This window comes from Eretmochelys imbricata, chromosome 9, assembly GCF_965152235.1.
Source record: "Eretmochelys imbricata isolate rEreImb1 chromosome 9, rEreImb1.hap1, whole genome shotgun sequence".
NCBI classification, from domain to species: domain Eukaryota; kingdom Metazoa; phylum Chordata; order Testudines; family Cheloniidae; genus Eretmochelys; species Eretmochelys imbricata.
Window position 1 is genome coordinate 29,909,905 of NC_135580.1, and position 27,960 is coordinate 29,937,864.

Here is a 27,960-nt window from a genome sequence, read left to right on the forward strand (position 1 = left end):
AGAGTTGTTCATTCTCAGGCAGTTTCCCACAGAAGTAAACTAGCACAGGTCAGATTTGCTTTGTTGTAGAAGATACTAGAAAGATATTTTGAACCAGCCGAATCACACTTTTTTGGAATATGTGTGACTGCAGCTATGAGAACTGTATTGTCTCCTTGCTTATGAATGAAAATGGAATTGTATTTCCTGGGTCAGGATTACAGGTGAGCAGGATACAGTTTTCCCACCCTGTGAAAGTTGTAATGCTTTCAAAGTGTCCTGTTCTGTATTGGGATGAATGTGAGACTTTTTTGAAATTTTGCCCAAAATATGAGAGAGATTCAGATCCCTGCTCTGAATCAATCAGGTCTTTCTCTCTCTCTCTCTCACACACACACACACATAATCAAAAGTGATATGCTCCTGTGAAAAGTTTTGATTTCGACCAATCAGCATTTTCTGATGAAAGAGCACTTCATCAAAAAATTCCAGAGAAACTGTAGTCAGGATTGTTGAAGCACTTTTATGTTGTTGTTGTTGTTTAAAGGAGGGTAGAGTTTATTTTGAGAAGAAAGATGCTCTGTAGTGATAGGATTACTAGGTTTTTACACAGACAGGAAAACTCTTTGGGCTAAGGTTTGGTGAACTGAGTTCTGGTTATCCCTTGTTCATTAAAGGTGATGGGAAAAGCAGCTGCAGGATGTTTCAGTTTTAAATCTCATAGCTGCATGCATTAATTTTTTGTTGTCTTTCTTGTCTCATCTTTTTCCTCTCCCATTTTTATCTCATTCATTATTTTCAATCCTGCCCTTGTCAAATCTTATTCCTTCATCACTTCCTCAACTCATTCTTCTTTGTGTTTTAAATCCTATCCAGGTTGATATTTATAACCCCAATTAAGGCTGCATTATTGATGCAACCACCTTCTCCTTATCAGCTATGAATGATTAAGCCCAGTCATGCCGTTACCTGATGTTTTGATGACATCAGGGACATGAAAGGAAATAGTTACAGCCTGGAGTGCCTCACTTGACTTTCACATTTGAAAGAGCTTTAGGGTGTAGGGTATGTGAAACAGGAAGCGTCTTTATGCAAAAACTTTGATTTCTGTGTTTGCCAAGATTTGCTGATTTCCACAAAGGTAAATTGTCAATGTTTTTTACAGTGAGAAATACTGAAGTACAGCCATATAACAAGTGGTAAATTTTCACCCATTTGGCTTTGCAAAAAGTGTCTTTTTACAGAGGTTTTGTGATGAGCTCCCTTCGTCATCTGCACAAAAGTTTTGGGCAGGAAGGAAAGTCTGTTTCCAATCTCACCTCCCCATGGCTTAGTGCAGTGTAATTATTTTTTTTCACAGATGAAATGTGGACGTAGTGCTTGACCCCAGTGCTTGAGCAAATAAAATTTTAAATATTAATTTATTAAAAATATATGGTTTATTTGCTAAGTATTTTTGAACACCCTTTAAACTCTAAAGGATTGATTTTTCTTGTAGAGGTAGTGAAAACTAGAGGTTTTTCCTGTCACCGTCATAGTCAATCTGAAACTATTATTTAATGTTTTGCATGCCCTAACAAGAAAGTAGGTCTCTTAGAAGTAGTTTCTAAATCATGAAAGGGTTTTTTAAATTTTTCTTCATAAATGTAGCTGAATATCATGTTCAGAATCTTCAAATAAACTACAACAGCAAATCCTGTCCTCCCAAAACTTGTATGTTTTTGGGTTGCATATTTGTTTTTGCATAATTCTTCTTACATGTACAGTAATTTTGAAAAATTGGCGAAGACCTAGGCTCAGATTAATTACATACCAAAATTCTGAAGGATTGGGAAACAGGAAAACCTTCTGAGAAAGAAGCATGATTTGCTCCATAAGGGTAGGTTTCAGAGTAACAGCCATGTTAGTCTGTATTCGCAAAAAGAAAAGGAGTACTTGTGGCACCTTAGAGACTAACCAATTTATTTGAGCATAAGCTTTCGTGAGCTACAGCTCACTACATCGGATGAAGTGAGCTGTAGCTCACAAAAGCTTATGCTCAAATAAATTGCTTAGTCGCTAAGGTGCCACAAGTACTCCTTTTCTTTTTCCATAAGGGTAATTAGCAGAGGACTAGATTGAAGGTAGCTAATGTAATTCTCATATTTAAGGTATCAAAGTCAAAACAAAGGAGCATCCACAACACTACATAGCAATAAAATGATCTTCACTTTTGGGTTAAATAATATAAATTCAGTAAGTGTCAAAAATACAAAGCATTTAGGACTTTGAGCATGGATTCTTTTTTAGACTGTAAGGTCTTTGGGACAAGGACCATGTCTTTTTATATTTCTTGTAAAGTTCCTAGAATAATGGGATCTCAGTCGAAAGAAGTGACAGGCATTCTGGCCTCTTCAAAATCTGAAAACCCAGTGAAAACCCAGTCTCTCAGAAAACCCAGTGAAAGCTCAGAGTATTTTGGGAAGAATCTCCAAGTATGGTGAGCAATTATTATTAATCCCATTTTACAGATGGGGGAACCGAGGCAGCGTGGAAATTTTGAAAGGACTTGTACAAAGACACACAACAGAACCAGGATTAGAACTTCTCTGGACTCCCAACCCTGTGCTCGTTCCTCCAAATTACCTCCCAAAAGTACGCCTCTGACTATAGTGTGTGTTCAATCACATATACTAATTATGGACAAGATGTCCGCAGCCATATATACAAGCAGTCTCTCACCCTTGCAGCACTGCTGGTGGTAAATTCACCAAAACAGATAGGGAGGGGGTAGTCACCGCACCTCTTTCAGGGTGACATAGCAATGGGGCTCCATCCAGTTCCGTAAGGCACTGTGCCAGTGGCATGGTGCAGCTCAGCATTGGCTCCAATTCTGACCTGTGCCTTAAGGGCACAGAAAAATATTCATTATTTGTATTTCAGTAGCATTTAGGGCCCAGATTAGAGACTGAGGTCCCATCATGCTAGGTTCGGTACAAACATAAATAAAACAGTCTCATCTTGAAGAGCTGGCTATCTAAACAGACAAGACAGATGGGTCTGACGTTAAAAAAGGATATAACATAGATACAGAGATCAGGATGATGAGTGGAAAATTTCTTGTTAAAACCAATGATTTCTTCTAGTTTCTTTAGAATTGGGCTAAATCCTACTCACCTGACTCTTGAAACTAAACCTTCTGACAATCTGGGACTTTTGTGTAAGCACAAGGCTCAAGTTTAGTCCTTTATGTTGTGCAGAAAAATCTGTTATATTTCTGTGCATTGACTTCCAGAAACAAACAGGAGTTATGGTAAATTACAGTATATTACTTCCAAACAGTGTGCCTCACAAAATCACAGGTGCCTGATTCATTTTATGTACCTTTCTATTGGGAAGACAGGCAGGAAATTCAAGTACAATATAATTGTCAGTATAATAAATGCCACGGCAAAACACAGTTGAGCAGTAGAGGACACTGAGTGTTATTATGGCCTATTGTTGCTATGAATAGAACCTCCCAGACACCAATTAACATCTCATTGCTATGATTACTTGCTACAGTATCTGTTCCACTAATCAAACTTGCCCCTTTTTAGTCCATATTTTGATTTCAAAAAGTTATACTAAGAACAGATTACATTTATCTCAAATGCAAATAAATGTGATGCTTAAGAAGCTAATTAAGTATATAACCACTGAGAATAACATTAGACAGAATATTAAATTTCTTGGTTTGGAGGAAAACCTTTTAGGAAATATTTGTTGAATAAACATAAAAGAAATTCTCCTAATGTACTGTAATGCAAATAGTGTTCTGTTTATATTTTTCCATATGCCAATCATATGTAATTCTTATAATTTATCTTCCATTGAACACCCCTCTTTATAATCTAGCAAAGCTTTTAGAAGAATATTTACTCTCGAGCATATTGTATATATGAAGAAGGAGATCTGACTGGGGAGCAATAAATATATCTAACCAAACTTCGTAAGAACACAGTTTCAGCTGTGTAAAAATGATAACACCATTAAAAACATATCAAATAAATGCTGCAGCCAAAGGAGCTGAAAAATCAAGAAAGGCATCTCAAAGATTCCTTATGCCAAACTTTTAGTGCTCATGAAATGTGCCAGACTGAAAGCCCTGGAGAGTGAAGTTTTCTGTTTTCGCATGATGTAGGCAACAATTATGCAAGATTCCTTAATATGGGCTTGATCCGACAAAGTGCTGGGAGTGCTGCCCCCTGTCCAGCTAAGCACTTAGCCATATGGACCCAGATTTTTGCTGTGCCTAGTGTTGCAACGCCCAACTGATTTAGGAGCCTAAATCTTATTTTTAAAAGTGATCTAGGCACCTTAAATGCGATTTAGGCTCCTAAATCAGTTAGGCATTGCAACACAGAGACTGCCAGCAAGGGTATCTGTTATAGAATCATCTAATCACAGGACTGGAAGGGACCTTGAGAGGTCTTCTAGTCCAATCCACTGCAGTCAAGGTTTGACTATGTGTTATCTAGACGATCTCTGACTGGTGTTTGTCTAAATTGCTCTTAAAAATCTCCAATGATGAAGATTCCACAACCTCCTTAGGTAATTTATTCCAGTGTTTAATTATTCCCAATGTTCAACCTAAACCCCCACTGCTGCAGGTTAAGCCCATTACTTCTTGTCCTATTCTCAAAAATTAAGGAGAACAATTTTTCTCCTTCCTCCTTGTAACATTTTTATGTACTTGAAAACTGCTATCATGTCCCCCTCTCAATTTTCTCTTTTCCAGACCAAACAAACCCAATTTTTTCAATCTTCCCTGATAGGTCATGTTTTCTAGACTTTTAATCATTTTTGTTGCTCTCCTCTGGACTTTCTCCAATTTGTCCACACCTTTCCTGAAATGTGGCACCCAGAACAGGACACAATGCTCCAGCTGATGCCTAATCAGCACAGAGTAGAGTGGAAGAATTACTTGTTGTGTCTTGCTTACAACATGCCTGCCAATACATTTTAGAATGATGTTTGCTTTTTTTTAAACAGTGCTACACTCGGCAAAGAGTCCTGTGGCACCGTATAGACTAACAGACGTATTGGAGCATAAGATCCAGATCCAGACCAACCCGGCTACCCCTCTGATAAGTGCGACACTCCTGACTCATATATAGCTTGTGATCCACTATGACCCCCAGATCCCTTTCCATAGTACTCCTTCCTAGGCAGTCATTTCCAGTTTTTTATGTGTGTAACTAATTGCTCCTTCCAAAGCACAAAGTACTTTGCATTTTTCCATATTGAATTTCATCCTGTTTACTTCAGACCATTTCATCCGATTTACTTCAGGCTACTTCAGTTTGTCCAGATCATATTGAATTTTAACCCTATCCTCCAAAGTACCTACAAGCCCTCCCGGTTTGGTATCCTCCGCAAAATTTATAAGTGTAGTCTCTATGCCATTATCTAAATCATTGATGAAGATATGGAACTGAACCAGACTCAAAACTGATCTGTGTGGGACCCCACTTAATATGCCTTTCCAGCTTGACTGTGCATCACTGGTAACTATTCTCTGAGAAAGGTTTTCCAACCAGTTATGCACCCCCCTTATAGTAACTCCATCTGGGTTGTATTTCCCTAGTTTATGAGAAGGTCATGCGAGACAGTATCAAATGGGTAACAACGTTAAAGCACTGTGGCAGCGCTTTAATGTCATTGTCCCTTTTGCCTCTGCCCCGGGCCACCAACAGGGGGGGCAAAAGGGGCAGCTGCCCCAGGGCCAGTGATTTAAAAGGGCCCGAGGCTCCCGGCTGCCACTACTGTAGCAGCAGCTGGAGCCCCGGGCCTTTTTGAATCGCCGCTGGAGCCCCGGGCAGCACGGATGGGCTGGCTGGGGGAGGCTGACACCCCCAGCCCCGCACCTTCTGTCTGAGGTCCCGCCCTTCCAGGGGCCAGAGTTGGCCCCCATACCAGTAAGAAATTAATATTACTTTCACCCCTGTTGGATGGTAATAGTTTTCATTTACTACTGACACTAGGACTGAATTCAAACTGGAGAATGAGATGGGAAGGTCTCTGAAATACCATTACCAATCCCCTGAGCCATCTAGTGCCTCAGCAAACACATTTTGATGGAATTTGTTGTGTTGTGATGGTGTCATCTCTGAGGCCTTGATTTTTTTTTCATATTTATCACATGCTTTTGTCTTGCTGATATGCAGAAAGCATCCCTTTAACTGCAACAGTTTCAATTATTATGAGCAGAGTATTTTGAATTTTGAGATGTGTCCCTGATGATGCACCATATTTTTTTTATGTCTTGGATAAGGAAGGGTGGTGTTGGACTTGAAGCTTGGATTTAGAAATAATTTTTTATACAGCAGCTGACATGTTTGCTGGATTAGTGTTTACAGTACTTATTGACATCCCATGATACCTTTCCATAGCTGAACAGAGTATAGATTGACTCTGGAGTATTAGCACTTGATGAAGGTAATCTGTTTTCTTGGCTGAAGCTCACAAACAAAGCAGTTAAATCCCCATTACAAATGGCTAAACAGGGACCCATTAAACTTCTTATAGGCCTGTCTCATTTCTATAGCCCCTGAAACATTTATAAAGGGCAATGTTAAAAATTTACAGAACGTTGACATAAATTCCTTAAGCAGAGCATAATCTGTGTGTATATATATATCTACAGTATTAAAAATCTGCACTCTTTCTTTAAAGGGCAAATTAAAAATAGAATCAGAATAAAAATAACTTTTTCAGCAATTTGACCTACAATAACTGCATTGGTTTTGCACATTTTATTTTCAAAGTATCCTAGCAAAAGAAATTTGACAGCTGGAAAATAGTAATTTACACTGTAACTATCAAAGGTAATATTGATGGCAGTTATTCATAATAAAGCTGTCTTTGTTAATGTCTGTTTCAATTATTAGTTCTTCAACTACCCTGTCTGTAAAGGAAATCAATTTGTGATTAATATGGTAATAGTGGATATATCATGTTAATGAGCAATCCCATATTAAGAAATATGATTCTCCTGGCATCAAACCATAGAAGCCACAATCATATATATGTATATATATTTTTTAAGAATCAATCACCATAGGCCTAAAACAATTTTGCAAAACTGTGGTTTTTCCCTCTGTTATAGTGAAATGTATCCTCTAATAGAAACTACATTTTTCACCATTTTGTTGAAAGTTTTGCTATGATAAATACAGGTATTTTGTAAACTTCAGAGTGAAAATATATAGCACTGTACTGTAACTTCATGTCTGCCAGGATTTCTTTAAAAATTACCTCTTTTATCAGATGGCTCTATGGGTTGGCTATATACACTGAAAGCAATACCATCTATGATTGCTTGGTTCAGGCCAGTACTTTGGTGATATTTAGCAACACAAGCTGTGCTTAATCTGAGAACTACAGCCTCAGGGAGAATTACAGAAACTATTTGCATTTGGTATCCTCATTATAGAGTCCACTTTATATTCACTACAGCTAAGTCTTGTCTCTCCTCTACCAAGAGTGTTCTGTTCCTAGCTCTCTCACTAACCTGCTGTTGGACCTGCAGCAAATTATTTAATCCTCCGTTGCCTCAGTTACCTCTATTGTAAAGCAATTTTAAATAAATAGATGAGAAGGGCTATATACCTGATAAAGCACAGCCAAGAAGAAGACTTAAATTTGAATCCCAGATTGTGGTCCATGGAGTTGTACCAGTGCAATCGAAAAGGCCACTTAGCTCTTAAGTCTTCTCTTGCCAGTCAGTGAGAGCTCAGCTCAACTCTTGCACTGACAAATAGAAAACTATTGGAGCTTTCTTATTTTCTACTTTGCCTCAGTAAGGCCCTGAACCAACTTCCCTGAAATCAATGGGAGCCTTTCCATTGGCTTCAATTGAATTTAATCTGGCCTCCCAAAGAATGTCAACAAGGAGACGATAATTAGAGCGAGAGAAACAGCAATACCTTTATTACGCCACAGATGGTTTGATGGCTCATGGACACTCATAATTTTCCCCTTCCTAAGAGGGCCCTAAATACAATGCCTAACTCAAGTTACCCTTGCCAGCGATGGCTGTATCCCAGGAGAGTCGCTTCAGTGACTGGGGACAGTGGTATTTGTGTATAATAGGGAGACCTAGCATTGTAGGAGTTGACCAAGAATAGGAAAGCTCTATTGTCTGGTTGGTTCAGTTTTATGCAAGTCTTCCTTCCAAGAACTTACTCTCCTGCTCAGGAATTTTTAAAATAAATAAGAGAGACGAGTAATCTCTTTTATTGAACCAACTTCTATAGGTGAAAGAGACAATACAAGATATTACCTCACCCACCTTGTCTAGCACTCTGAGACCAACATGGCTCCAACACTCTGCAAACGTTAAATAAATAAAACAAATGAGTTATTCTGTCTTTATGAACGTGGGAGTGTAGTGATTAATCAGACCATACTGTTTATACATTTTCTAGTTCCTGGGCATCTTGATAATTTCCAGATGGTGACGTGTAAGAAAAGGCCTCAGATGTGAAGAATGGTTTGATAGAGTGTAATTCATATTCTACAATTGCCTCAAAATATCCAGGGAATTTGAATCACAATTAATTTTAGGTATTGCTTTTCTTCTGAACCAGTCATTGATGCCACAAAGAGTAATAATAAAGATAGCATTTTTTTTATCTTACATGGATCCTGAAAATATATGCTAAGCCATCTATCTACACCATCTGCTGAGGAAGGGTCAAAGCCGCCAGCTGTACAAACTAGGAATAAGCATTGTAAAGCTGATATTTTATATGGACTGAAGCTGGTGTTTAAAGTGGTTTTAAGCAGATCTTTCATATAGATCATGGATGCAGCTGACACTTGTTAGCATATTCCTTCCCGTGCATTCTTTGTAGAAAAATAACAAACCTATTTCCCAGCTACATTAAGCTAGGGCAAAAAAGTAATCTCTTGCTTGCTAACAAGTAGAGGGTTGTCTTATTTACTTCACAATAGATATGGGACCCACTGGTCAAACAGTCAATTAAATGTCGTCATAGGAGGGTAGGCAATCTTCTAGTCTGACAATTTCTGCCCTGCCCAGCTCCAAAACGTGTATCAGACATAAATATTCAATCCTCTGTATTTTCAAAGGGACATCACTGTGATCATTGTACTGTCAAGAATTACAGCACCAATTTGAAGCATGACTGACACCAGCTTCATAACTTGGCAAACAAAAGTAGGTAAACTGAAGAGGTGCTGTGAAAAGAAACAAATTCAATGGGGCAAATTTAATGGGGCAAATTTTGAAATAAAAGTGCGATCTCTGGCTTTTTAGAAATTTTCAGACCAATATCCTTAAGAGAAAGAGGTGAGTGGACCCTAAGAAGCCTACTGGATATTTATTTGGGATTCTAAAATAAGTTGTCAGTAGCAAATTATGTTCTATTAAAAGACCCAACACATATGAACCAGAAGCTCTGAGCTCCAGCACACTCATAAGTACTGTGGGAAATACAAGACATTCCAAAGAAATCAGTGTCAGCATTAGTTTCAACAATTTTTGTTGCTTTTATTTATTTTATTTATTGATTTAATAAATCAGACTGTCCCAGATTGTAATAATGTTAAATTTCAATGCCTGGTTCACAAAGCAGATCTCACAAGAACCATTTATTTTGCACACCAAGGTACTGTGCACACAAATATTTTGATATTTTGCAAACAAATAATATAAATTTCAAACTAACTGTGAACTTTATTTTTGTTCTCTTAAAACAAACAACAACCCAAAGGCAAAAAATTAATTTCAACTTTATTTCCATCCCAGACTGCCTGTTATTTCTTCCTCTATGCATCTTTCTCAGTCTTTGAACCCCTGACAGGAACCTTCCTGTCCCCATCTACCAGCAGCTCTCACTCCTAACTCATATTTTCTTCCTTCCATGTTACTTTATTTAGGTAAAGACAAGAGACCTTTATGTCAAGGTCTAAACGTGGCTTATTGGAACTGTAACAGGGTTCTGGGGCTTGGGTGCATGTCCACGTTCCAGCATGCTTGCTATAGGCCTTAGGCCACTTAAAACTGGGAGGAGTAGCTGTAGGGCACAGAATCGGGAGCAAGTGTGTGTGACATTCATTAAGCCAACAAGAACAGATAGGAGAGAGACAGTGTCCGGGAATTACTTGGGAGGAGCTCTCCATAGAATTCAGAAAAGTTAGCTGGGAGGGGGGAGAATATTTCCTCCCATTCCCAGCTTGTAGAAAGCGGTAGAGTCTTTGTTGCTAAGCAATTTGTATTACTTTGAACCTGTTCTAGCTTCTATTGTTAAATAAAATCTGCCCTAAGGAAAGGGCCTAGACTCAAGCATTTGGGCTTCCTTTGGACTGCTCTGGCCGGCGAGTCTGGTGAATCTATTACTAGGAACCCAAGTTCAAGTTCCATTAATCTTCAAGGGCATACAGTCAAAACAAGCCATTCACCCCAATGGGAAAATGAATCCCTACCTCTGACAACAGGGGCCATTGATAGGTAGGTGAAAGTGTAAAATATCCAACTTTCTAGCCTATAATCTACACTAAATGGAAGGTTGGGAGTGTGACTAGCAACGTGCGTTGAACTTGTAATGACCTGAGCTAATACTATGGTTGTCAGGTGACAATCCTGAAGCAATTCAAAAGAATAGTCTGTGACCCTTCCCCCAATTTATTTTATCCTTCAAAATCTCAAGGGCTAGATTCACAAGGGAATTTGTGTGTGATGATTGCGAGCAGCAGCATGCCTAACTTTTTGGTGCCTAGAACATCACTGGGATTCAGAAAGTTAGGCGCTCAGGCTTCCCATACAATAAATGGAGGGAGACTCTTTCCATTGATGTGGAATGAGTTTTAGATTAAGGCCCTTACTTAGCATATTCCTTGGCTCCAAAACCATACCACCTCTCCAGTCAGATGCCAACTTTTGGCCTGGCTGGTGGAGGATAGTCTGTGGTGCCTTGCACTGTGGCATCCCCTTCTGCATAGACATTCTCCAGCTGGAGTCCTGTTAGCCAAAAACCAGCATAATCTAGGGCTGAATCTAGTCCACTATGGTATCTCATAATTGCCAATATTACTGTGCCCACAGCAGTTCTCACATTACAAGAGACTTGGCCAATCCTGAGCACAGATACAAACATGGATCCTACTGAACTTAGTGCAAGCTGCAAGTATGCACCTGAGGTCTGACTTTGGTCCATTTATATTAGTCACTGCTTTTTGTTGATAAAATATGTACCTAGAGCAGGGTTCGAATAATTCCGGCATTATTTTGGGGAGCTGGAACAGTGTTCCAGTACTTCTGGTACTATCATTTATGAGTGATAGTATAATACCAGAAGTGCATTCTGGCACTTCTTCTTTTAGGATGTGAGCGCCAACCTGGAGTACAAAAAACCTGAAACAAATCATACAGCAAAATCTTTTTACATGGTCACAGCCTATAGGTCCAGGCTCACATGATACATCCGTAGCCTCCCAACCTGTGCATTTTGGTTCTACACACATGGTTCCCTTTGGATAGATAGCAAGGTTCAAACCCTTTCAGGAGCTTGGTTCCAGCTTGTTTTGACTGGACAGGGTCAATAAATACTCCTCACCTGAGTACAGTCCTGATATTTCTGAACTCTTCAAAATGGGAATAGTTTTTTCTTTGTTGCAAAAAGGTGATACAAAGTACTGCTGAGATATACTTAGTGGCTGTTGCTAGTCCCTAACAGCTATTTGTATGAGAAATCTGTGTATCTTTGGCAGACTGCTAAATATTACTGCTTAAATCTATTGCTAGGAAGCACAATTTTCTGTAACTTAATTTCCTAAGCCTAATGAGCCTAGTAAATTTGCTCTGATGTCTTCCCAAGTTAATATGTTAAATCTAATTTATTTGGCAAAAAATCGGACAAATTTCCTCTTAATTGAATTAATCTAGAAGGGAAAAATATGTATTATTGTGGAAATCTGTGATTTATAATCCACAGATGTGTGAGTCCTATTTTGGTTCCATTCATTTACTAGGTTAAATTGCTGCTTTTTGTTTGTTTAGTTTACCTGGAAAAATAGAAAACTGATCTAATTTCTCCTTAGTCTTATATGACAAGTTTGCTAAACTGTATATTATTCTTTTAGCACTTTAAGGTGTATGGAACCTCTTGTTCTATATGATTATTTGAATATTTGCTTGGCTGTGCCATATCACATTTCAATCACCTGTTACAAATTTAGTGTAATGCTGTAATACTGATATTTTGGATTTGCCCATAGTCTTTCATGGGTTTTGGATCAGGCTGTTGAAGCAGTTGTTTTGAGGTTCTATGGATAATAATAATGATTAGAACTTTTCAGCCATAGATCTCAAAACGATTTACAAAGAAGGTCAGATTTTTCCCCAGTATTCAGATAGGGAAACTGAAGCCTTGTGAGTCTTGCCCTAAAACATACATCTAGTCACTCTCTAAAATAGAAACTACTTCTCTTGATTCCCAGTTGTGAGTTCAACCCACCAAACCTCTTTAACAGTGATACAAAAGGCAGGAATTGGGTCCAGTGTACTTTCTGAATTATTCTCTGCTTGTAAGTGAACGATTTAATAATTAGCAATAGCAGGCCAGCCCTTAGAGAGCAACATCACACCACATGTTACATACTTCTTCCGGTGAGACAGTGCTATGCAGTACATTGCATCTGGCTTATGGCTGGAAAGCTATGAGATAAGAAGTATTACTGCCATTGTACAAAGTATTGGTAAGACCTCATCTGGAATACTGAGTACAGTTCTGGTCACTCATGTTCAAGGAAGGTGAATCCAAACTGAGACAGTTGCAGAGAAGAGTTACTAGGATGATCAGGGGAATGGAGGGCCTGTCTTACCAGAGGAGACTACACGATCTTAGGTTGTTTAGCCTAGCAAAGCAAAATCAGGCAGGAGACATGTTTGCTCTTTATAAACACATCATGATGGTGAACACTGGGGAGGGTGAAGAGTAGGGTGACCAGATGTCCTGATTTTACAGGGACAATCCTGATATTTGGGACTTTGTCTTATATCGGCGCTTATTACCCTCCATCCCCCTGTCCTGATTTTTCACACTTGTTGTCTGGTCACCCTAGTGAAGAGCTATTTACGCTGAAGGATAATGTTGGCACAAGAGCAAATGAGTATAAACTAGCCAGGAACAAATTCAGGCTGGAAATCAGAAGACGGTTTCTGACCATCAGAGGAGTGAGGTTCAGGACTAGCCTTCTAACAGGAATTGTGGGGGTAAACAACTTAATTAGTTTTAAGAGAAAGCTGAACAAAGTTATGAGTGGAATTGTATTGCGCGTGATAGTGGAGGACCAGGCTAGAAAGCCCTGGGGTTCCTCTCCTGTTTTCCTTATGTTTCTATTGCTCATGCATCAGACTTCAGCTGGTTACTTGCAGGGGTCAGGAAGGGATTTCCCTCCTTCTCCCCCGCACCCCTAGCCAATGTATTCTGGGTTTTGGTCTCCTTCCTCTGAAGCCTCAGAGATGGTCGCAGCTGGAGATAGGACACTGGATGGGGTAGGCCAGTGCTCTGAGGTGGCACCAAACATTCTCACTCTCACATGCTTAGCTGGCTGTTCCTGCTCACATGCTCAGCATCCAGCTGATGGCCACATGTGAGGTTGGGAAAGAATTTTCTCCCGAATCAGACTGGCAGTGACCTTGGTGGTTTTCACCTTCTTCTGCAGCATAAGATGCAGATCGCTTGCTGGGATTATCTGGGTATATCTTATGTAATCAATTCCCTGCCATTGCAGGGGCCTCAGGCATAGGTGCACCATGGTCCCTCCTATTCCCTTCCCGTGGCACATAATAATCTAATCTCTTGAGGGCACTAATGTTTTGATCTAATTTAGATTGCTGGGTTTAGTGTGTGCGTGGTGGGTGGTGCTGGTGGCCTGTGATGTACAGGAGGTCAGACTAGATGATCTGATGGTCCCTTCTGGACTTAAACTCTGATTCTGTGATCTTTGACAAAAATATATCAAGGGTCACTAGTGAGCATGATCCTTCACAGTGCAGCTGGAGTCCATTATGCCCATTTCTGATCTCTGCAATGATAATGGAGGCATACCCACATCCCAACAAGCCTATTACTCAAAGAGCAATAATTGAGTGACGTACCATTTTAAAATAACCTTGCAAATTGTAATGATAGGGCTGGATTCTGTGCTGATCTACACCTCATGCATTCCGTATTGATTTCAATGGAACTGCAGAGGGAGTAAATCAGTCAAGATTTTGGCTCTTGATGTTTAGACCAAAAATAATTGTAAAAGTCTTGCTTTTTAAAAATATTATCAGCAATACCTAAGGTTACTTATCAATGTACCTGGCTTTTCCTACTATAAATATTTCCCTTCATTGTGTATCTTTCCAGTACAACAGCAGTAATGTGAAAAAAATAGTCAATAATTTGCAATTGTAAGGTCAACAGTTTTAGTATTAAAATCAATTTACAGTATGTTTGCTTGAAGTGCACATAAATTCAAAGAGGCAATAAGTATAAACAGAATAGCTGATTTCTTGGATGCACTCCAATATAATTATAGCTATCCACCCTTGTGACTATTTGTGAGTGTACCTTAAAGCTGTTTGCCTGCCCTGAGGTACAGTAGCAGTATTTTATACAAGTCTGCATCTGACTGAAATGCAAAACTCAGTAAATGTGGAAAAGATGCTAACAATTTTACAGAACTGTCTGAGTAAAATCAAACAGCAGACTAAACATACATTTTGATCTTTGTTAGCAGAACCAGCCACCTCTTAGTACAGATATCTTCTCTTATTCTGTTTGGATTTGAAACTGAGTTATTCCTAAAGGATTTGTCACAAAATAGTGTATTTCTAATAGGCAATTATAAAAAAAAATTATCATCAATCACATTTATTGCAAACATCTCATAAAACAGTAAAACATTTATGTGGCTTTGGAAAGCAAGTATGTTGCCATGTAATATACCAAGATTTGCATATAAAGAACAGCAGGCAGCAAGCAAGTATATTTTCTTTCTTTCTTTTCTTCCCCCACCCCCATTTATAGAAATGAAACTGATATAATGTATTTATTTAATTTACATCAAATACAGCTGTAACACATGAGTGATATTAATTGGCATTAGGTCCCAAAAGCAACCCATCCTTAGGTAACCAGCAACAATTCCTTCTTCAGGTAAGGCACATTAGACAGGTCATACCTTGTCCAAACCCATTTGTCAACAAGGAGGCAGACTTTAGTTTCAAGCTGATGTACACCTGTCAAGGATTTTCACTCTCTCTCTCTTCTCATATTTGTTTTCCCTGATTACCAAATTCACCTAAGGATTTTGTTTTTAAACTAACCAGAAAGGCTGGCTCTCTCTATTGTTTTCATTATTTCACTTATGAATGAGAATAAAATGTAATTTCATGGATAGAAATACAGCTCTTTTTGGCCATCAATACCTAAATCCACTAATCCTCTCTGTAATCATATGTTCACGTGCTGTGCAAACACTCAGAAATCATTTTCCAGAAACATTATTTTTATGGCACAGAGTGCGTATAGCATGGGCTGTATGATACAAAATGACTAACAAAATGTTGGCTTATTTGTATGTCAGAGCTGGTAACAACTGTCTTTAGCTAGGCACAAGCTTCATGGCAGTGAAGAGAAAAAAATGAATGACATTATATAGAACAAATCTGGGTGGTTTTTCGACATTTGACTTCCAACTATCATTTTAAAAAGATTCTGCTATCTATTTACTTGTCGGGGCTGGACTTAATTCTGATTGCTGCAAAGAGTTCTTAAGATATTGATATAACAAATTGCTCTATGTTTTAGAGATTGATTCTTGCTGACCAAAATGGGCTTTCAGATTGGAAGTCTTTTCCCCCTCCCCTAGAAAACACCTGCTGAGATAGAAGTCTGAGTGCTACACAAAAGAAATATATGGTTTCTTAGTCTGCTTCTATCTAGCAATTTACAGATGCTATCAAAAATTGCATTTTTTATGAAAATTACCTAAGGATTTGGCAGAAGAACCTTGGCTAAAATGGACTAACTATCCACTGTCAGGCAGAGTATTAGCATACTGATTGGTTGTTACTTCTGTCAGTCTTCTTTCTGCAAAACTATGACAGGCCACACAGCAGGGAGCAAATGATCATTAATACCCTATCCTCTGGGACACAATAAACTGCCATTCACTTGCATACAAATAAACTGCATAAAGCTTGTCAGACAAGGTGACAGAAAGAGAGATGCTTTTTCAAAATGGTTTTATACTGCATTGGGATGTGATCATTTAAGAGATGTTTTTGTTTCCTGGAGTATATCATCTTGACAGTAGTCTTTAGAAATAGAGCTAGAAGCTTTAAAAAGAAAGTCTTTCTTCATATATAATTTTTAAACAGCAGTAGGTACTGACAAGTGTTCTCTGATTTTTAAGCTGAATTTTTAGTCTATTTATTAAGTTCAGGAAAAAACCAACCACATTTGTCCATTAATGTAACGCACAAAGGTTCAGGTTCTATGTGCACACACACAAACTCACACCTACACACACTGGTTCTTTAGGTACAAACAATGCAAAACTCAGATTCTAAAAATTCTTTTGGAAGTTAAACAAACATGCCCAAACCAGAAAACAGCCACCCTGAACGTTAACAGGATACTCCTTGTAAGATCCATTTACAAAGCTAAAAGTTGACAATCTGCCAAAAATAAATCTTGCATTCTACCTTAGTTTTGGTAAGGTCAGGTACAGGTTAGGATCTGAAGCATTTGCTTCACATAATGCTATTCTGTTCTGGGAAGTACATGATGAGGATAATTACTGATTTATGAGGGGGTTTTGCATATTCTGGTTGCAGTGTATTTAACACATCAATCAATGAATTATTAGATGATTACTTCAGTGGAGTTTTGGGTGGGAGTTTAGGGTTGCATTAACCAGTTAGTAATGAACCACACAGTCTTACAATGCTAAGAGTGAAACTGGGGCAGCACCTTGTAAAAACAAATGGCAATTAATTAATTCCTTTGACATTTATTATGAGCACAATTATCCTGATGCACTCTCAATTCTTCAGTTCCCATCTCTACTTAAGACACATTCAGGATACAGTGTATGGTATTGCAGCATATCTCATTAAAGCCACATAAGTACTCCTTTGCTGGCTAAATATGTTCAACATTCTAATACATAGTAAAAGATCATATTATGACCAAGGTGCTCATGTAAATACAGGTATAGCAGCTTTTAAGAAAAATGGAGCAGGTAATGAGAGACGGTTACACTTCTGCTCTCTAGATCCTTATGCATAATGTGTGGTTTTCTGCAAATGCTTCTTTTCTTTTTAGGTCCTTACAAGGTAAGGGAAAGGTCAGGATCTTGTGAGAGTGAAGATTTGACCATCTTTCAGTTTACTCTGGGATATAGGCATCAGAATGTGTTTTTTACTTGTGCAGAGCTACTCCTCTGGTCTTTCTATCAGAGAAATTAATGTTGTATCATACTTGGGTTTCCTACCATGCTATCAGACCACATTGTTTAGTTTAAACAGGAATCTAGATATTATGTGTTTTTCCAGAAGAAATATTTTTAAATGGAAAAAATCTTTAAAACGTAGTGGATGTGCACTTTGGTTTAATGGACTGTTTAGATTGCTGCACATTCTCAAGGCCCAAACTTACATAAAAATGTCCATAATAGAAAGTAGGGAATTCTTTACATGATAATACTAAAAACCTATGCTAACTAGACCTTTACAGTGCCTAATTAAGAGGATAAGAACATAAGAACAGCCATCCTGAGTCAGACCAAAGGTCCATCTAGCCCAGTATCCTGTCTTCTGACAGTGGCCAATGCCAGCTGCTTCAGAGGGAAGGAACAGAACAGGTAATCATCAAGTGATCCATCCCCTGTCACCCTTTCCCAGTAATTAAAGATTGCTTACAGTATGGTTCTAAAGTTTAATATCCAATCTTTAAGCCTTAAAATTCCACCTGTACGCTAAAGTGAATTCTACTGAATATCATTAAATCCCTGAATCCTTCTAAAATAGACATTGCTTTCCTGCATAACAGGTGGGCCCAGGTCACCAGCTGGCTTAACTCAGCATAGCACCATGAAAGTTCATGTAGCTACTAGAGATGGATGGAGAAAAACAATTCAATTTTGCAACAATTTCAAAGGTTTCAGAATTTGGTTTTGGTCCACATTGGAATGAAAACAGAACCATTTTGTGAAACTGAATTATGTTAAAATGGGTTGTTGTTTTTCTCTCTCTGTAAGTGATTGGAGAGTCCACCTTGAACCTCAGAAATGTTACCACTGAAAACTTCATCATAATTTATGTTCCTGATAAATGTTTTGGCTTTCGCAAAAGAAAATTTTTCAGTGAAAAGATGATCGGTTGAAAATGTTTCAACCAACTCTAATAGTTACACTGATTTATATCAGTCGAGGGACTTGGAGCATAGAGTTTTAAGGGATCCAATATTACATTCTACCTTCTTCTAATTCCTAAAAGGGATGGATGAAGCAGTCCAGAAATTGCTTTTGCCAAAACTGAACCTGAACCAAATCCGTTTCTGAAGTTTGAGAAGTTTCTTGTTTCTTCTGGGTCCTGACTAGAAAAAGAAGTGTCAAAACACTGATACAGTGGCAGCACAGTACTTTCAGCCCATTTTTGCAGAACCAAGACATTTAATTGGTTTCTATAAGCATCCACATTTTTGGTTCCAAACTACACTTAACCTTATAAACTTTTGAGTTCATCCCTCACTGTGATCTCAAATTTACCTCAGAGTTCATTCTCATGTTGTCCTGACCCTCACATGTTATGTCATTATGTTATATCAAATATGCCAGAACTTAAGTATAGCAGCACATCTACAAATGTTGTAAAATCATTTAACAACTGAAGATCAGCATTTCTAGCAAATTTGGATCATTTGCAGAAGTGCTAATGAGGAATTTGACATTATTTGTGCAGGTAGACAATAGCCCAAGTAATTGTGTACTTGAAATGACATATGTGGGCAACTGAGTCAAAAAGAAAAGGACAATTAGTATGTAAAAATCTCCTTTCCCATAGGAATGATGGTCTTTTATGAGGAATCCTGTTCTCCCTGTGTGCACTGAATTACCACAGATGACACTGGGAAATCTATATATGAAGGGAAGCAGAGAACCAGAATTTAAGAAGGTGAAGAATTTTGCCCATAAGTGTGTTTTTCTTTGATTATTTTTCTTACAGAAGAGCATTAAGAATTTGTTCCAAAGCCCATTGAAGTCAACAGAAAGACACCTGTTGATTTCAATGGACTTTGAATAAGTCCCTAAATAAAAAGGTGAACTTTTTCTTTAAGATATGGCTTTTATTTTGGCATCAGTTTATCTAGGAGGACTTTAACCTTACTGCAAAGCTAGGAACTGTTGATAGAGTAGGTAAGATGATGCTTTCCTTCAGTTTTGCACAAAGTGTTGTTAAATACCGTGGTAGGCATTGCTTGGGCTACACAAAATTTTGTGATAAGATCAGTATTTTTAGTATGGTAATTTCCCTTTGCCCTCCTTCAGTCCCATTCCTTCTGGTTTGTGCATGCATAAGTATGAAAGTTACGAATGATTAGAAGGCAATGGCATTGCAAAATCCCAAAAAAAATACTACCGTTAATGAGAATTGTGCATGTAACCCCCTGCTTACTTCAATGACAATTCTGTACTATGACACTGTCAAATATAAAAAATAAATTAACCAGATAGCTGAATAATAAGTAAGTTCACTAGAAACACACATTTTTGAATCTTAAGGACACAATGGATCAAAACCTCAGCAGGAGTAAATCAGCATATTTCCATTGACTTCAGTGCAGCAGCTACATTGATTCACACCATTTGAGAATCTAGCCCAATATGACTTAACCTGTAAGGTATGTGAAGATTTTTACAAATTCTGTGGAAGCATTGACACAGATGTGCATTGGGGTTTAAGATGTTAAAAATGAAGCAGTGGTTAAAACAAAAACAAAAAAAACATAAACCACTGCTTGAAAATCCTTAACTGCAACCACTGTCCAAAAAATGCTGCATATGTTCCAATAATCTGCTGAGCAATACAGTCCATTGTATTCTGAGAAAGAAGAAAACTTCTCATGAGAATGTTTGAAAAGTCACTGGGGTTCAGTTTACATCAGGGTGCAGGTGGGTCTACAAAGCGTTTGCTGAAGAGATGTGTGTTTATACAGTTGCTGTTGCAAGATGGTATTGATTGGTTAGGCAACTAATAAAACAAGCAATCTCACTTTCATCTTTGTGGTTTCTGTTCCTCCAGAAGATGGAAAAGTGGTTTTAATTATTCACTCCATGCACTTCACTTATTTTTAATATCTCTTTCCTTACTCTCCTCCACCCACTTTTGTTCTAACCAAATCAACTCCCCTCTTGTAGTCATGACATAAACCCTGCAGGCACCAGGGTGGAAGATAAGTTTTTATGAAGTGAAAAATTGAAGCTATTCCATAGGCCATGACTGATCAACAGAAGCCAAGAGTGCTCTGAAATCTCACTTCTGGGAGACTGTGTCACCTTTGTAATATCAGAGTCTTTGGCAGCCTGAGTCAGTGTTTTCATGCATTGCCACGATGTCACCAATGTGTGATCATACTTCTTTGCAGGGAAAATTTTTACCAATTTTTATCAAGTTTAACTTGACAGAGTCCAGCAGGCTCTGAGTACAGATACTGAATACAGCATGCTCAACATGGGGTGGGTTCAAGGGTTGGTGTAAGTAGTTATTCCGTAATGCTCAGGTGGGTAAATATAAAGGGGTAGGGAGATAACGGCTAAAATGGCAAGGGGAGGGAATGCAAAAAAGTCAGAGCAGACCCTGACATTTTCCCTTAATTCAAGCACTGATTCACATACAGCAGAGGTTAAAATGGGATTTCTGAGCTGACCAAAACAATAGACTAAAAATAAGCATGAAGAGGAGAAGGTTGTTTTCATTTTTAAATAATTCCTCAAGCTGTGGAAAAGATTTAAGGATATTAAAGAGACAAGGTGGGTGAGGTAATATCTTTTATTGGACCAACTTCTGTTGGTGAGAGAGACAAGCTTTTGAGCTTACACAGAGCTCTTCTTCAGGTCGCTAAGAGAAGTTGGTCCAATAAAAGACATTTCTTCACCCACCTTGTCTCTCTCTCTATCTCTCTCTCCCAAAAAACAAAAACCAACCTTGAGAAATTTGAAAGCATCTTGATTTAGTAAAAAATCCAGATGATCACAAAACTACTGTCAGATTTTGTATCCTAGGTTAGAAGAATGTTGGTATTGACTGATGGCTACAGTATTTAAATAACTACAGCCTTTCAAAGGTGTGAACAGGACACAACATTGCAGTATGGTCACACAAAACATCTGCAAACATCCATATGTCAAATTAGGGCTTCAGCCAAGTGATTGAAACCCGTGAAAGGACTCCTAATGAATTAATTGGAATGGGCCCTTAATGATTATGGTAATAGTGACAAATTAATATTTAATTGGAAGATAGAATGTCTTTCTGCTAAAAGCTCTCTAAATTTACTATTTTTATGGTTTGCTTTTTAAAGTGTACCCGCCTCTAATGTTTGCAGCTATATTTGTAGGGTGGAACCCCTTCACTTCACATAGCAGTAGCAGAGCTGTGAAAGCCCTCCCCTTTCCAGAGCCCTGACTGGTTAGAGGCTAGACACAGAGGAGCTGACCTCTCAATTCCCCCTCAGAGCCCTGGTTGGCCAGACAGCAGGCAAGAAATCCCACAACTGACTTCCAGATGCCTGCTCTTCTCTTGTTGGAGAATAGGAATGCCACTTACAGAGAAAGATCGCAGCCTGGCACACATGCTGCTGCTGGAACATACACAGCAGTTCCCAACAGAGTGAGAATCCAGGGACTATGCACTCAGGCTATTCCCCACCTATGCACCTCCACTGCATGTAAGAATTAGCTATTGCAGAAAGGGCGCCATAATATAGGACTGCAGAACCAAAACTGGAGAGGCAGTTGAGATTCTTACTGATGGAATTAGAACTTCACTGTTAAGCATCTTGGGTTATGGTTATCTGCCTGCTCATTGTTTTCAGTGGTATCAGGGTATCAGGTATCCATACTAATGAAGGTGTTGAAATAAGTCTGTGCATTAGAGTGATTTCTGGGGGGATTCTGGCCTCCCTCAAGGTTGCAGGAGTTTGGAACAACCTAGGTAAGAGGAGAGGGAGCCCAACCGCAAGAGAAGCAAGTGACTTTTCTTCCCAAATAGAAAAATTAAAGGCATTTTCGACTACTACATCACTAGTTTTTAATGTATTCCTTTAACTGAGGAAGAAGTAGCAGTCATATAATTCATGGTTTCATAGCTTCCAAGGCCAGAAGGGACCATTATGATAATCTAGTCCGGCTTCCTGTAAAACACACGCCTTAGAACTTCCCCAAAATAATTCCTAGAGCAAATCCTTTAGAAAAACATCCGATCTAATTTAAAAATTGACACTGAAGAAGAATCCCCAACAACCCTTGATAAGCTATTCCAATACTTAATTAACCTCACTGTAAAAAAAAATTATGCCTAATTTCAGTCAATTTGTCTAGCTTCAACTTCCAACCATTGGATCATATTACACCTTTCTCTGCTAGATTGAAGAGCCCATTATTAAATATTTGTTCCCCATGTAGATACTTAGACTGGTAACCAATTCACCCCTTAGCCTTTCTTTTGTTAAACTAAATAGATTGAGCTATTTGAGTCTATCACTATAGGGTATGTTTTCTAATCTTTTAACCATTCTTGCAGCTCTTCTCTGACCCCACTCCAGTTAATTGACATCCTACTTGAATTGTGGGCACCAGAACGGGACACAGTAGTTCAGCAGTGGTCACACCATTGCCAAATACAGAGATAAAATGACTTCTCTCCAACTCAAGATTTCCCTGTTGATGCAGCCCAGGATTGCATTACTTCTTTTGAGAGCTTATGTTCAGCCAATTATCCACTATAACCCCCAGATTTTTTTCAGAGTCACTGCTTCTTGGGGTTGAGTCCCTATGCAGGAGTCAACTTACTGCCAGCACCTCCTTGTGGTCTGGCATGCTGTGGTAGCTCTCTTTCTACTGGGGTTTGCTGACAATGGCTGTTCCACTTCTGCAGTAGCCTGCCTCCTCCTGTGACTTGGCCCTCTGGCCAGATTACTTCAAAGTCTCTCCCCTTCCAGGGTAATCCATAAACAAAAAGCAAAGGAAACTAACGCAAAAAAACCTGAGTTAGTAAAAGAGAGAGGGGAATGACTCCTGCTCAGGTTGTATCAGGATCTGGCCCTCCCTTCAATCAGGGAGGTTGCCTGGGAAGCTCCTGTCTTCAGTCAGCCCTTTCCTCAGGAGCTGAAGGTTGAAAGTCTGTTCTCTTCTTTGGTCTGCCTGCAAGTGAGCTGTTCTGCTCTCCTTTTAAGACCCACCTCCAGCCTGTATCTGCCTTGCAGGTGTGGTAGGGTAGAGCTGGCTGAACTCAGAGAATCACCTTAACCCCTTATTATCTAATGTGGGGTTTGTATAACCCATCACAGCCTCCGATCCTGTAAGCATGGGCTACATTCTTTGTTCCTAAATATATATATTTACACTGAGCCATGTTAAAATACATATTGTTTGCTTGTGCCCTGTTTATCAAGTAATTGAGATAGCTCTGAATCAGTGACCTGTGCGTCTCATTATTTACCACTTCCCCAATTCTTGTGTCTTCTGCAAATTTTGTCGGATGATTTACATGATGATTTTATGTTATTTTTTACAGGTCATTGACAAAAATGTGAAATATCAAAGGGCCAAGAATTGATTTCTGGGGGACCCTAATGAAAACACAATCACTCAATGATGAGTCCCCATTTATAATCACATTACAATGATCAGTTAGCCAGTTTTTAATCCATTTAATGTGTGCCATGTTAATTTTATTTTTAATCCAAATGTAGTGCATTACCAAGTCAAACATCTTACCCCAGTCTAAATAGATTCCATCAACATTATTACCTTTATTAACCAAATTTGTAATCTCATGAAAAAAATCAATTTACTTTGACCAGATCTATTTTCCATAAACAGATGTTGATTTGCATTAATTAAATTACAATCCTTTATTTCTTTATTAATCAAATATTTTATCAGCACTCTATTATCTTGCCAAGACTGATGTTGGGCTAACATACCTATCCTGAACATTCCATTTACCTTTTTTTAAAAAACATTTTTTGGCACAACGTGAGCTTTCTTCCAGTCTTCTGGAACTTCACCAGTGCTCCAGGATTATTGAAAATCAACATTAACGGTCCAGTATGATCCTCAGCCACCTCTTCCATATGAGCAGACTATGTCTTCTCCCCCAAATACACAACAGAAATATTTCTTGAACATTTCTGCCTTTTCTGCATTAATATTGAAAATTCAACATTTTCATCTAATAATGGACCAATATTGTAAGGATTCTTTTTGTTACTAATGTATCTAAAATCCCTTCTTATTGTCATTAACTTTCCTAGCCCTAGATATCTCTTTGTGGCCCTTCTTACCCGTTGTCTACAGTTCCTAACTTCAGATTTACATAAATTACAATCAATTTCACCTTTCTTCCATTTATTATATATTATAATTTTATTTTTTATAGCTGACTTCAATTGCCTTCTAACCCAGGTCAGTTTTTTAACCAACACAGGACTTCATGATTTTCAGTGATTCTCTACATGTGTATGTGATCTACAGTGTGGATATAATCACAGTTCCCTGCCCCTTGAGCTAACTGTAGAGTCCAACAAGTAGAAAGAGATATGGTCACATATGTGATCAGGTCTGACAGCAGAGGGTAAGTGCAGTGCAAATTGTCAGGTAAAGCAGTGGCTCTCAACCTTTCCAGACTGCTGTACCCTTTGCAGGACTCTGATTTGTCTTGCATACCCCCAAGTTTCACCTCACTGAAAAACTATTTGCTTACAAAATCAGACATAAAAATACAACAGTGTCACAGCACACTATTACTGAAAAATTGCTTACTTTCTCATTTTCACCATATAATTATAAAATAAATCAATTGGGATATAAATATTGTACATACATTTCAGTATATAGTATATAGAGCAGTATGAACAAGTCATTGTTTATATGCAATTTTAGTTTGTACTGACTTTGCTAGTGCTTTTTATGTAGCCTGTTGTAAAACTAGGCAAATATCTAGATGAGCTGATGTATCACCTGGAAGACCTCTGTATACCCCCAGGGGTACGCATACCCCTGGTTGAGAACCACTGAGGTAAAGTAACAGAGAAAAAAGGTGGGTGAGGTAGTATCTTTAATTGAACCAATTTCTGTTGATAAAAGAGACAAGTTTTACTGTGAGAGCTTTTCGGTGTAGCTCAAAAGCTCGTGTCTTTCACTAATGGAAGTTGGTCCAATGAAAGATATTGCCTCACCCACCTTGTCCTTCTAATATCCAGGGACCAACATGGATACATCACCACCATAAATAGGTAAAGTAACAGGAAAACATGGAAAAAGCTTCTTTTTTCTCAATTATTTCTTTAACTCTTGTAGATTAGTCACAAAATTAAAATAAATGTCCCAGCCATACCCAGAAACAGTCTATATGAAATGAGTTGGTAGTCGTGGTCAGTATGTCAGCTCATTAATGGAAAGGTACCAACACCCCAAACTCCCCAGTTATAATCATCAACGTCATGGATAGTCTCATCCAAAAAGCCAAGTTGTGAATGGGCACAGAGACTAAACAGTTCTCTCAGTTGTGAGATGGGCCAAGGCATACCAGTGAGATAGAACTGAGAACCCCACAGAGCTGTTAAATTGCTGGAATAGATCTGATGAATGATCCCTTCCTGGAACAGTCAGCCACACTATAGTACTGAAGGGCACTTAAAAAAATGTATTTAATTAATGAGTAAATGTAGGTTTTGGCCAAGTTACAGAACCTTGACTACATTCCCACCTCTGTAAAAGAAAGACACTTGAGGGAGAGTCCAAAAAAAGGGAGCTTCCAGGTGGCCCAGCTGCTGGGTCCAAGGATAAAAACCAGATGGAGAGGGAACGAATGAGATTTATTCCTGTCTCTGATGTGGCCTTACTGATCTCAGATGTGGTGTCTGGTAATGACTGTATCAGGTGTGTTGTATGATAAGAGCACTTAGAAAGTGTTTTCTGATTCAAAAAGAATGGTAGCATGTGACGCCTAGTGCTGAAAGTTGAGAGAGGAATGCAAACTGGGAGAGGGAAGGAAAGGTAATACGCAAATTGTCATGAAGCACTGTGGGGAGAAAGCTACTTTGTATCCAAGTGAAGTGAAGGGTGCATACAGGGTACACAAGAAAATCTGTTCGCTTTTCTTCTGCTGCAGTGCTGTCTTTGGTCTCCTTCTTCCAATCAGATAGAGTTTATGATAAATGTCAGTAAAGAAAACTCTTTGAAAAGTCAGGTTAAGCCTCCGAAGGAAAAAAAAAGCCTAAAGCTTCAAAAGTGGTGTCCTTTCCAGGCTGTGTGACTGTGGTCTGAGTGTGCACATGACTGCCTGTTGGTGATGGGTGGACTACAGTGAAAGCAATTCAAGTGCAGTCATGCCATACAAGCCACATTTTATGGTTGCTCCCTCACATTCTCTACTTTCATCTGAATGATGCACCCTTTTTGTGACCAGGACACATTTCCTTTATGTTGTACTCAGACTCGTGTTTTGTTTTATCTTCGGTCTATTTCCCAGAAGTGATCATTTGCATGCAGGACACACATGTTGAGCTGATTGCAGAAGTGATCCACATTTCTCCCCCTGCCCCCATAAAGTACACTGGAAACCAATGTAAATGATGCATACCGTTTATAATAAATTGGGCTGAACATGATGATCTGTTCAAGTGCATCTTCCAAAATTCATTAACTTAATGTAATATACAGTGGCGAGAATGATACCTATGATTGCTACAATTTAAATGGAAGTTTTCTGTCTTTCTGTAATGTAGGTTAATACTGCAAGCATGGGAAGCACCTCACAATGTCACCCAGTTACAAAAATGACAAAGTGAGTCTTCCTGCACTTTCCAATGGCATAAGGAGTAATAGGCATTGTTACTGCTGGATTCTGTTGAGAATTCTTATGGTACACAGAATGCACAAACACAGTTAAAGGTTGACTATAAAGCCAGTAGAAAGTCACACAGATATAATACAGTAGAACCTCAGAGTTACGAACAGCAGAGTTATGAACTGACTGGTCAACCACACATCTCATTTGGAACTGGAAGTATGCAATCAGGCAGTAGCAGAGACCAAAACAAAAAACAAAACCCCACAAACACAGTACAGTACTGTATTAAATGTAAATTGCTAAAATATAAAGGGAAAGTTTTTAAAAAATTTTTTGACAAAGTTCGGAAACTCTTTCTGTGCTTGTTTCATTTAAATTAAGATGGTTAAAAGCAGCATTTTTTTCTGTATAGTAAGTTTCAAAGCTGTATTAAATCAATGTTCAGTTGTAAACTTTTGAAAGAACAACCATAACATTTTGTTCAGAGTTATGAACATTTCAGAGTTACAAACAACCTCCATTCCCAAAGGGTTCTAACACTGAGGTTCTACTGTGCAGTAAGTATTATAACTAAATACTTGTAAACTTATAAACTACAAGAGCTTAAGGAAAGTGTGAACATGTTCACCAGTGAATGCAAATACAAATAAAGCAAATGCAACTACAAGCGCTTGACCCCATGGACAACAGTAGGACACAGTTGCTGAGGCTAGCCCACAGTCACACTCGAGGACAGCCTGAGATTAAGGCTGTTACTCAATGCTTAGTAACATAGGTGTGGATGGTAACTGAACAGATAGAGAATATATTGTAAGGCACCACAAAACGTATGTGAGATGTCATTTCTGAAGCCATAA